The 12,856-nt window shown below is 36.5% G+C and overlaps 1 non-coding gene across 1 annotated transcript; it reads right to left on the bottom strand.

The window, feature by feature from the left end:
* Positions 1–4,174: 4,174 nt before the first annotated feature.
* LOC148553578 (small nucleolar RNA R71) lies at positions 4,175–4,278 on the bottom strand. The gene has a single exon (XR_015893722.1). It is a non-coding gene; the product is annotated as a small nucleolar RNA R71 (small nucleolar RNA).
* Positions 4,279–12,856: the final 8,578 nt, after the last annotated feature.

The raw sequence follows: 12,856 nt of genomic DNA on the forward strand, positions 1-12,856 counted from the left end.
TTCACCAAATCAAAAGCCCACCCAAATTCTAAAATCCAAGAATAGAAAGTGTATAAATAGGAGTTAGTTTGATGAAATTAGGACCTTTGACTTTTACTTTTGAACTTCTGACTATTGGGATTTTTTACTTGAGAGTTTTCATTTTCATTTTGGAGCTTTTACTTTGAATTTTCTGGGAGAATTGAGAAGGGGAATTGAGCTCTCTTCTTCTTGGATCTTGCTTGAGCACTCTTTTATTTTTTCTTGCTTTTGATCTTGGGTGAAGAATTGAAGAACTTCTGTTTCAATCTCACCTTGAGATCTTGTTTTAATTCTCTGCATAATTGAATTGCTGTTTAATTTACTGCTTCATCTTCTACTCTTTCTGCAATTTATTTTTCAGTTTCTTTTGCATTTATTCTTGTTGGATCAAGGAAGGATTTGAGATCTAGACTTGTTATCTAGTCTCTTCCACCCTGAGATCTTCAACCTCTTTTACTTTGCTACAAATTAAGCACTGCTTTCTCTGTTTTTAAATTCTCAAAGCATTTTACTCAAGATCTACTTCACTACAATTTAATTTTCTCTTTTACTGTTTAATGCAATTTACTTGTTCTTGTCTAAATTCTGCGAACCCAACTCCCAATCCCCTTTACAATTCAAGCAATCTACATTACTTGCACTTTAAGATTCAGTCATTTACATTTCTTGCAATCTAAGTTTCTGCAATTTACATTACTTGCACTTTAAGATTCAGCTCCTTTACTTTCCTGTTCTTTAATTTACTGCAATTTCCCCTTCCCCTTTTACAATTCATGCAATTTAGTTTCTGCAAAGCACAAACCACTCAACCAATACTTGATTCGCTTGACTAAATCAACCACTAAACTAAAATTGCTCAATCCTTCAATCCCTGTGGGATCGACCTCACTCATGTGAGTTATTATTACTTGATGCGACCCGGTACACTTGCCGGTGAGTTTTGTGTTGGATCATTTTCCACACATCAATACTCTCGTACTTAATTCAGTTAAGTCTGAATGAAGGGGTGACCAGTGACAATCACCCAATCTTCGTTACTCGCTTAGCCAAGGTCGCGTGCCTGACAACCACAAAGCGATCTACATGATGTTCAATGTAGTCATTGGACGACAGCTGGAGTATGTTCTCTTGGGTTTCTAATCTAAGATTAGAACCTTCGTGGTATAGGCTAGAATTATTTGTAGCCATTCTTGGGATCCAGAAAGTCTAAACCTTGTCTGTGGTATTCCGAGTAGGATCCAGGATCCGGAAAGTCTAAACCTTATCTGTGGTTATCCGAGTAGGATCTGGAAAGGGATGACTATGACGAGCTTCAAACCTGCGAATGTGGGGCACAAGTGACAGTGTGCAAAAGGACAATGGTCTTATTCCGACGCTAGCGGGAACCGACAAATGATTAGCCGTGCGGTGACAGCGCATATGGATTTATTTTCATCCAAGAGGATCATACAGCTTGCCATGGAAGGAGGTAACGCATGGTTGGAAGAAGGCAGTAGGAAAGCATAAGTTTAGAAGCAACAAAGCTTCTCCAGACTCTTATCTAAAATTCCCACCAATGAATTACATAAGTATCTCTATCCTATTTTATTTTTTTTTATATTTTAATTATCAAAATTTCATAACCATTTGAATCTGCCTGACTGAGATTTACAAGGATGACCATAGCTTGCTTCAACCTGACAATCTCCGTGGGATCGACCCTTACTCACGTAAGGTTTATTACTTGGACGACCCAGTGCACTTGCTGGTTAATTGGCGCCATTGAAATCAAAATTTTGTGCACCAAGTTTTTGGCGCCGTTGCCGGTGATTGTTCGAGTTTGGACAACTGACGGTTCATCTTCTTGCTCAGATTAGGTAATTTTATTTTATTTTTAAGCTTTTTATTTTAGAAAAATTCAAAAAAAATGATAAATAAAATTTTTTTTCTGAAGAACAAAATAAAATATGTTTAGTTTTCAAAAAATTCTTTAGAATTTTTAAGAATGAATTCTAGAGTTTCAGATGATGCTTTTATTATCACAGGAGCTAGTTGATTCCCATCAATTTGGCTGTTGTATGTAATGTCCTGCTGAAGCTTGGCTAGCCATGTCTAATCTTTTTAGACAGAAGCTTTAGACTAACATTGCATGATTCCTGGAATTCCTATTAAAAATTTTGAATTTATTTATTTTCTTTTTTTCCAATTAATTTTCGAAAAATACAAAAAAATTTCATAACATAAAAAAAAAACCAAAAATTTTGTGTTTTTTGTTTGAGTCTAGTGTCAAATTTTAAGTTTGGTGTCAATTGTATTTTTTTTATTTTCGAAAATTCATGCATGGTGTTTTTCATTGATCTTCAAGTTGTTCTTGTTGATTCTCTTTGTTTGATCTTTAAATTTTCTTGTTTGGTGTCTTTTCTTATTTTTCATGTGCATTCTTGAATTACTAGTGTCTATAGATTAAAAATTTTTAAGTTTGTTGTCTTGCATGTTTTTCTTTTCTTAAAAGTTTTCAAAAATAAGTTCTTGATGTTCATCATGATCTTCAAAGTGTTCTTGGTGTTCATATTGACATTCAAAGTGTTCTTGCTTGCATTATTAAATTTGATCTTAATTTCTTGTGTTTTGCATCATTTTTTATGTTTTTCTCTCTCCTCATAAAAATTCAAAAATAAAAAATATATCTTTCCCTTATTCTTCTCATAAATTTCGAAATTTTGAATTGATTTAATAAAAAATTTTAAAATTTAATTGTTTCTTATTAGTCAAGTCAAATTTTAAATTTAAAAATTCTATCTTTTCAAATATTTTTTTTAAAAAATCAAATCTTTTTCAATTTCCTTCTTAATATTTTCAAAAATTTTAAAATTTGATTTTCAAAATATTTTTCTTATTTTTATTTCATATTTTCGAAATTAATACTAACATTTAATGTTTTGATTCAAAAATTTTCAAGTTGTTACTTGCCTATTAAGAAAGGTTCAAACTTTAAATTCTAGAATCATATCTTTTGGTTTCTTGTTAGTCAAGTAATCAACTTTAATTTCAAAAATCAAATCTTTTTAATTTCCTTTTCAAATCTTTTTCAAAATAAATTTCAATCATATATTTTTCAAAATCAATTTCAAAATCTTTTCTAACTTCTTATCTTTTCAAAATTGATTTTTAAATCTTTTTCAATTAACTACTTGACTTTTTGTTTGATTTTAAAAATTTACTATTTCAATCATATCTTTTTCAAAACTACCCAATTACCTTCTTCTCTCTCCAATTTTTGAAAACTCCTCACCACTTTTTCAAAATTCCTTTTTAATTTACTAATTGTTTAAATTTTAATTTTGTTTTATTACTTTTAATAATTTCGAATACTAACCAATAATTAAAATAAAAACAAAAATATTTTCCTTTTAGATTAATTTAAAATTCGAATTCTCTCTCTCTCATCTCTTTCTATTTATTTATTTATTTCCTAACACTTCTTCTTATAATTCGAACCCTCTCTCCCTCTCTGTGTTCGAATTCTTCATCTTCTCTCTTCTTCATTCTACTCTTCTATTCTTCTACTCACATAAAGGGATCTCCATACTGTGACATAGAGAATTCCTATTCTTTTCTGTTCTCTTCTTTTTCATATTAGCAGGAGCAAGGATAAGAACATTCTTGTTGAAGCTGATCCAGAACCTGAAAGGACTCTAAAGAGGAAATTAAGAGAGGCTAAAGCACAACACTATGGAGAGGACCTGACAGAATTTTTCGAAAAAGAAGAAGAGATGGTCGAACCCAACAACAATGGTGGAGATGCAAGGAAGATGCTTGGTGACTTTATTGTACCCTCTTCTGACTTCGGTGGAAGGAGCATATCATTCCTGTAATTGGAGCAAACAACTTTGAGCTTAAGCCTCAATTAGTTTCTCTGATGCAGCAGAATTGCAAGTTTCATAGACTTCCATTGGAAGATCCTCATCAGTTCTTAGCCGAATTCTTGCAAATCTGTGACACTGTTAAGACCAATAGGGTTAATCCTAAGGTCTATAGACTTATGCTTTTCCCCTTTGCTGTAAGAGACAGAGCTAGGACATGGTTGGACTCACAACCTAAAGATAGTTTGAACTCTTGGGAAAAGTTAGTCAATACTTTCTTGGCCAAATTCTTTCCACCTCAAAAGTTGAGCAAGCTTAGAGTGGAAGTCCAAACCTTCAGACAGAAGGAAGGTGAATCCCTCTATGAAGCTTGGGAAAGATACAAGCAATTGACCAGAAGGTGTCCTTCTGACATGTTTTCATAATGGAGCATCATATGTATATTCTATGATGGTCTGTTTGAATTGTCCAATATGTCATTGGACCATTCTGCTGGAGGATCTCTTCATCTGAAGAAGATGCCTGTAGAAGCCCAGGAACTCATTGAAATGGTTGCAAATAACCAGTTCATGTACACTTCTGAAAGGAATCCTGTGAATAATAGGACAACTCAGAAGAAAGGAGTTCTTGAGATTGATACTCTGAATGCAATATTGGCTCAGAACAAAATATTGACTCAGCAAGTCAATATGATTTCTCAGAGTCTGTCTGGAATGCAAGCTGCATCCGGCAATACTAAGGAAGCTTCCTCTGAAGTAGAAGCTTATGACCCTGAGAATCCTGCAATGGAAGAGGTGAATTACATGGGAGAATCCTATGGAAACACCTATAATCCTTCATGGAGGAATCATCCTAATCTCTCATGGAAGAATCAACAGAAGCCTAATCAAGGCTTCAATAATAACAATGGTAGAAGAAATAGGTTTGGCAATAGCAAACCTTTTCCATCATCTTCTCAGCAACAGACAGATAATTCTAAGCAGAGCCACTCTGACTTAGCAACTGTAGTCTCTGATCTATCTAAGACCACTATCAGTTTCATGACTGAAGCAAAGTCCTCCATTAAAAATTTGGAGGCACAAGTGGGTCAGCTGAGTAAAAGAGTTACTGAACTCCCTCCTAGTACTCTCCCAAGCAATACAGAAGAGAATCCAAAAAGAGAGTGCAAGGCCATAACTATAACCAACATGGCCGAACCTGGAGAGGAAGAAAAGGTAGTGATTTCCAATGAGGAAAACCACAATGGACGTCCACTGGCCTCCAAGGAGTTCCCTAATGAAGAACCAAAGGAATCTGAGGCTCATATAGAGACCATAGAGATTCCACTAAACTTACTTTTGCCATTCATGAGCTCTGATGAGTATTCTTCCTCTAAAGAGGATGAAGATATTGCTGAAGAGCAAGTTGCTCAATATCTAGGAGTAATCATGAAGCTGAATGCCAAGCTATTTGGTAATGAGACTTGGGAGGATAAACCCTCATTGCTCATCAATGAACTGAATGATCTGGTTCAACTGAAATTACCTCAGAAGAAACAGGATCTGGAAAGTTCTTAATACCTTGTACCATAGGCACCATGACCTTTAAGAAGGCTCTGTATGACCTTAGGTCAAGTATAAACCTCATGCCCATCTCTGTAATGGAGAAACTAGGGATCTTTGAGGTGCAAGCTGCAAGAATCTCACTAGAGATGGCAGACAATTCAAGGAAAGAGGTTTATGGACTTGTAGAGGATATCTTAGTGAAGGTTGAAGGCTATTACATCCCTGCTGACTTCATAATCCCAGAGACTGGGAAGGATGAAGATGAATCCATCATCCTTGGAAGACCCTTCCTAGCCACAGCAAGACCTATGATTGATGTGGACAGAGCAGAGTTAGTTCTTCAAGTGAATGAGGACTACCTTGTGTTTAAGGCTCAAGGATCTTCTTTTGTAACCATGGAGAGGAAGTATTAAAAGCTTCTCTCAACACAGAGCCAAACAGAGCCCCCACACTCAAATTCTAAGTTTAGTGTTGGGAGGCCAACATCAAGCTCTGAGTCTCTGTGAAGCTCTCTAAGAGCTTTACTGTCAAGCTACTGACATTAAAGAAGCGCTTATTGGGAGGCAACATTAAAAATAGAATGAAAAACAATATTAAAAACACGTTACAACTTGGCGTTCAACTCCAGAAGAAGCCTCTGCACGTGTAAACTTCAAGCTCAGCCCAAGCACACACCAAGTGGGCCCCGGAAGTGGATTTATGCATCAATTACTTACTTCTGTAAACCCTAGTAACTAGTTTAGTATAAATAGGACTTTTTACTATTGTATTAGACATCTTTGGAACCATCTTCGGATCATCCTAGATTGTATTTTTAATCCTGTGATCATGTTTTGGGGGCTGGCCTCTCGGCCATGCCTGAACCTTTCACTTATGTATTTTCAACGGTAGAGTTTCTACACTCCATAGATTAAGGTGTGGAACTCTGCTATTCCTCATGAATTAATGCAAAGTACTACTGTTTTCTATTCAATTCAACTTATTCCGCTTCTAAGATATCCATTCGCACCCAAGAACATGATGAATGTGATGATTATGTGACGCTCATCATCATTCTCACTTATGAGCACGTGCCTGACAAACACTTCCGTTCTACATGCAACCAAGCTAGAATGAGTATCTCTTAGATATCTAATACAGGGGACCGAGTCCGAGTTATTAGTATCTTCGTGGTATAAGTTAGAACCCACGGATGACCATTCCTGAGATCCGGAAAGTCTAAACCTTGTCTGTGGTATTCCGAGTAGGATCTGGAAAGGGATGGCTGTGACGAACTTCAAACTCGCGATTGCTAGGCGTAGTGACAGACGCAAAAGGAGGGTGAATCCTATTCAAGTATGATCGAGAACCTCAGATGATTAGCCGTGCCGTGACAGAGCATTTGGACCTTTTTCACAAGAGGATGGGATGTAGCCATTGACAACGGTGATGCCTTTACAGAAAGCTTGCCATGGAAAGGAGTAAGACTGATTGGATGAAGACAGCAGGAAAGCAGAGAGTCAGAGGAACGAAAGCATCTCTATACACTTATCTGAAATTCTCACCAATGATATACATAAGTATTTCTATCTTTATTTTCTATTTATTTATTATTATTATTCGAAAATACTATAACCATTTGATATCCGCCTGACTGAGATTTACAAGGTGACCATAGCTTGCTTCAAGCCGACAATCTCCGTGGGATCGACCCTTACTCACGTAAGGTTTTATTACTTGGACGACCCAGTACACTTGCTGGTTAGTTGTGCGAAGTTGAGAAGTTATGTTTGGACCATCGTATTGTGCACCAGTTATTGGTGCCATTGCCAGGGAGAGAACGAACAACAAATTTTACAACCTCAGAGTAACAATTTCGCATGTATCAGTTAACCTTTACTAAAGTAAAGGAAAGTCATGGGACTAATTAGTTTGACCTTCGAATCCTATTTATTTCCTAAAAAAAAGTTGGGATTTTTGAAGTTCAGTTCAATTAGCAAGATAACGATTATTAATTATGCTGAGTTTAATAATGTTGAGTTACTGATTTCTTAACCAAGACCAAAAGGAAAAAAGTAAAATTGTTGGAATAAAAATGTCCTTAGATGGAAAGAAATGGTAACACAAATTAAGGAGAAAGCAATCAATAACTGAAATACCTCAAATAATCATTAATTCAAATCATAACATAGAAAGGGTTCATAAGTCAAACTAAGAGAAGTCCTAAATCCTAATCCTAAATATTAAACCTGGATCGAGAGTCACTCTTACAAACTAAGAGAAGTCCTAAATCCTAATCCTTATCCTAAAAGAGAGAGGAGAGAACCTCTCTCAAACTAAATCTAAATCATGGAAAGTGAAAATTGGTGAGCTCTCCCTGAATGGATGCGTTCCCTCACTTTGTAACCTCTGGTCTATGCATTCTGGACTTGGATTTGGGCCAAAAAGGGCTTCAGAATTCGCTATGAGCATTTTCTGCAATTTCTGGTGCGTGTCCTCTGTCACGCGTCCGCGTGGGTCATGCGGTCGCGTCAGTCATGCGACCGCGTCGCTGCTGATTCGCGCTTGGCACGCGATCGCTTTGTTCATGCGATCGCGTGGATGCCAATTTCTTCAGAAGCTCCGTTTTGTGCTTTCCTTCCATTTTTGTATGTTTCCTTTCCATCCTTTAAGTCATTCCTACCTTAGAAGATCTGAAACTACTCAACATACTAATCACGACATCGAATGGAAATAAAGGTAATTAAGATAATTAATATTAAAGCATAGGAAACATGTTTTTCACATACATCACATAATAAGGAAGGGAAAGTAAATCCATGCAATTAATATGAATAAGTGGGTGAAGGATTGAATAAATCACTCAAATTAAGCACAAAATATATCATAAAATATGGGTTTATCACATGGTCTCAAGCTTTGAAAGGCTTTGTGATAAACTACTATTTTATGGTTTATCTTGTGCTCAATTGAGTGGATTTTATCAATCTTTCATACACTTGTTCATACAAAATGCATGTTTTACATTCTCCTTCCTAATTTTGTGCTATGATTGAAAACATGCTTCTTTGGACTTATATTTGCTAATATTAATCCTCTCTTATTACCATTCGATGCCTTGATATGTGTGTTAAGTGATTTCAGAGATTACAGGGTAGGAATGACTCAGAGGATGGAAAGGAAGCATGCAAAAGTGGAAGGAATACAAGAAGTTGAAGAAATTGCTAAGATGTCCAGCCTGACCTCTTCGCACTCAAATGGTCATAACTTGAGCTACAGAGGTCCAAATAATGCGATTCTAGGTCCGTTGGAAAGCTAACATCCACAGCTTCGCAACGATATATAATTTGCCATAGCTACCCTGAAGCCAGATGACACGAACGCGTGGATCACGCGAACGCATGACCTGGCAGAAACGCAATCCACACAAACGCGTGGACGACACTTCCGCGTCATTTTCCCGCGACCTGTACGTACGAGAATACGCTGGGGGCGATTTCTGGGCTGTTTTTAACCCAGTTTTTGGCCCAGAAAACACAGATTAGAAGCTATAAAGTGGGGGAATCCATCCATTCAACGGGATGTCTTCCATTATTCACTTTTCGTTTTTTAGATGTAGTTTTAGAGAGAGAGAGAGGGGCTCTCTCCTCTCTCTTAGGATTTAGTTTTAGGATTTAGGATTATTTCTTCTTCATCACAGGTTCAATGTTCCTTTTAATTTATTTTTCTACTTTTATTTTTTTACTTTAATTGATAATTATCTTTTCAATTTAGCTTATAAACCTTTCCATGTTAGATTTGAATTTATGTTTAAACGTAATTTGAGGTATTTCGGATTTATGATTTCTTTATTCTATTTATGATATTTTCAATTTAATTTAGATATTTTCTTCCTTTTGGCTTTGGTTAAGTAATTGGTAACACTTGAGTTGTCAAACTCAGCAGTGGTTGAAATTGGCAGATTACTAATTTATCTTGATCGCTCTAAAGCTAGTCTTCCCACAGGGATCGACTAGGACTTGAGGATCAAACTAATTAATCCACCTGACTTTCCTTTGCTTTAGTAAAGGTTAACTAAGTGGGATTGAAACTCAATTCTCATCACCATCGATAAGGATAACTAGGATAGGACTTCCAATTCTCATACCTTGCTAAGAGCTTTATTAGTTATTATTTTAACAACTTGTTATTTTACATTACTTGTTCCTTATTTTAAAAACCCAAAACAAAATTCTACCTTTTCCATAGCTAGTAATAAATCATACCTCCCTGCATTTCCTTGAGAAGACGACCCGAGGTTTAAATACTCGGTCGGGTTTGCTTAAGTGACAAACAAAACTTTTGTAAGAAAGGAATTCTTGTCGGTCTAGAAGCTATACTTACAACAGGAATTTATTTGTGAAAATTCTAGATCGCGTGAGAGTTTCTCTCTTTCACTTTGGTTCATGGAAGTTTCTGTGGACTGTGAGTTTTGGAAGAGATTTTGTGTCAAGGGATAGTTAAGTGATGAAGAATTTTTAGATGAAAAACTGGGAGGTGAGGTTTGACAAATTTCCATGAATACATTGAAGGTTTGCTCAAGTGATGATGGCTCTTGATTAATAGAGTATGACACATTGAATGCTCTCTGATTTTGATCCTCCCAATCACAACTTGAAGAATTGTGGAATTCATCACAGTATGGATCATCTTGTGGCATTGGGGGACAATCATGCATGAATTTATTGAAAGTGCACTCCAGTGAAGACGTCTCTTGATGAACAAAGTATGGATCATCAAGACCCCTTTGATTTTGCCCCTCCCAGTCACAATATGAGTGGTTGTTATAGCAGTAGGAGTCATCTTGTGGCTCTAGGAGGTGTTCATACTCTTTCATTTCTTGTTGATACTCCCACCCACCATTAGTATGATGACCTGAATCATCTTGTGGTGGTGGGCAATATTTCATAAAATTGTCTTGATCATTTTCTGAGGCATATCCCCATTGATTGGGTTGCTCAGAATGTGTTAATTTTTGGTGATACTCCCAGCCACCATTAGAATAATGACTTGAATCATTTTATGGTGGTGGGAAATATCCCATATGATTCTCTTGCTCATCTTGTGGTTCTGAAGCATATCTCCATTGATTGGAGTGCTCAAAATTTGTATTTTCTTGGTGATACTCCCAGCCACCATTAGAATAGTCAATTGGTAATGGTGGGTAATATCCCATAAAATTTGTTTGATCATAAGGTGAGTTAAACTCCATTTGAATTTTGTAAAACACAACACCAATGAAAATTGAAATTCATGTCACAGAAAAGAATTTCTTAGTGAGGCAATAACACGAACACCTTGGTTTCAGCAGAAAACAGAAAATTAAAAGAACAAAAACCAAGAAAAATGCTTAATCTATACTTCTCACCCACTTAATCACTGTCTATCTATATCAATCCCCGACAACTGTGCCAAAAACTTGATGGGTGAAAATTAGATTTCCACACAAAACTCACCGGGCAAGTGTACCGGGTCGCATCAAGTAGTAATAACTCATAGGAGTGAGGTCAATCCCGCAGGGTTTGATGGATCAAGCAACTTTAGTGGGTGATTAGTTTAGTCAAGCAGACAGTGATGAATTTGGTGAAAATTTGACAACTGAATGTAAATTGCAGGAAATATAAAGTAAAGAATGTAAATTGCAGTGAAGCTTAAATGACAAGGAAAGTAAATTGCATCAGATCTAACTTGCAGGAAGTAAATTGATAGAACCTTAAAGAGCAAGAAATGTAGATTGCAGAAAATATAAAGGGAATTGGGTACTGGGAAATTAAATGAAGCCGTAGATCAGAATTCATAACAATTACAGAAGATATAAATTTTAAGGAAATGTAAATCAAGCTCACAGCAAACTCAAATGTAAATTACAGAGGAACAGAATGTTAAAATTACAGAAAAGGAAATTGTAGCAGAGTTGCAGAAGATGAAATTGCATAAACTGAATTCAATATAACTGAAATATAAAAGTGTATCAATTATACTAAGCTCTCTGGAGTCTCTAATCCTCCAAGAGAGATCTGGAGTCTCTAATCCTCCAGCCTGAGCTTCCTATTCTAATCCTACTCCTATTGTGTGATGTGTCTTTTACAATGAAACTGATGCCTTTATATAGGCTTTACAAAATAAAAATAAAATTGAAATTGAAAACAAATTACAATTAAATGCAAAATTCCTATTCTAGATGATCCTTGTGCCTTTGAGTGATGTTCAATGGGCTCTGTTTGCTTTGGAGCTTCAATGGGCTTGAATTGGAATTAATTAAGCCAGAAATGCAGCTTTCAGGAGAGTGTAGCGTTCATTTAGAGAACGGAGTGTTCAGGCACCCACGCGTATGCGTGCTGTACGCTTGCGCGTCCCTGGTGTTTTGTCTCATCGATGCATACACGTCACTTGTGTGAACGCATCCCTTGCAGCGTTCACAAAACGAACGTAGTGTTCATGCAACGAACGCTCCTCCCACGCTTGCGCACCTTGTGCGCATGTGCATGGATGGCAAAATGTCACTTCTGCGCTCCAGTGTCTTGTACGCGTGTGCGCCAATCCACGACTATCATTACATCGAGGCGTGCGCGGCATGTATGCATGCTCGTCGATGACTAAATTCAAATCCCACTCTGAAATTATCACTGGCATTCACTCAGACTGAACGTAGCATTCGTTGTGGGTGAACGCTGTTCCTCGATGCACGCGGACGCGCCATGTATGCGTACTCGTGGTTTGCAAAATCATCATTTGCGCGTAAGTGCCTTGTACGCATGTGCATCACTTGTGAACGTCGCGTTCTTGGCCTGAGAGTGCTTCTTCCTTGGTAAATCATGGGCCACGCTTTTAAAAGCGTTGCCTAAGGCTCCAAACGTGCTCAAACTTCAAAAGTATGTCAAAAATTCTTCCTTTGAGCTTATTTTGTTCCTTCTGCTTCTTTTCCTTCATCTTTTCACCTATCATCAACCAAACAGATACATTAAAGCCTTGGCATAATCATCAAATCTTGCATCATTCATATTATTAACTAAATCTTGCAAGAAATCTAATGAAAATGCATAAAATTAGCAATGTTTGATTGAATCAAGACAAGCATGAAATTATCACTCAAACACTTATTTGTTGCCTAACAATGCATAAAAACCAAATAAAAACTAATGAAATAGGCTTGTGAAACTAGCCTAAGATGAGTTGTCATGAATACCTCAGGTGAGTGAGGGTCTATCCCACGAGGATTGAGGGACAAAGCAACAATGGTTGATTAATTTACTTAGTTAGACAAGTAGAAAATAGTGTTTGAGAGTTCAAAAGCATTAAACAGTAAATTCACAAAATCAGAAGACAGGCAAGTAAATAAGTTGGAAAAACAATATGGAGAAGGCAGTTAAGGCTTAAGAGTTATCTATTTTCCGGATTGACTTTTCTTATTAATTTATTTTAATCAAGCAA

This window comes from Arachis ipaensis, chromosome B7, assembly GCF_059453495.1.
Source record: "Arachis ipaensis isolate K30076 ecotype BB chromosome B7, ASM5945349v1, whole genome shotgun sequence".
Classification (NCBI taxonomy): domain Eukaryota; kingdom Viridiplantae; phylum Streptophyta; class Magnoliopsida; order Fabales; family Fabaceae; genus Arachis; species Arachis ipaensis.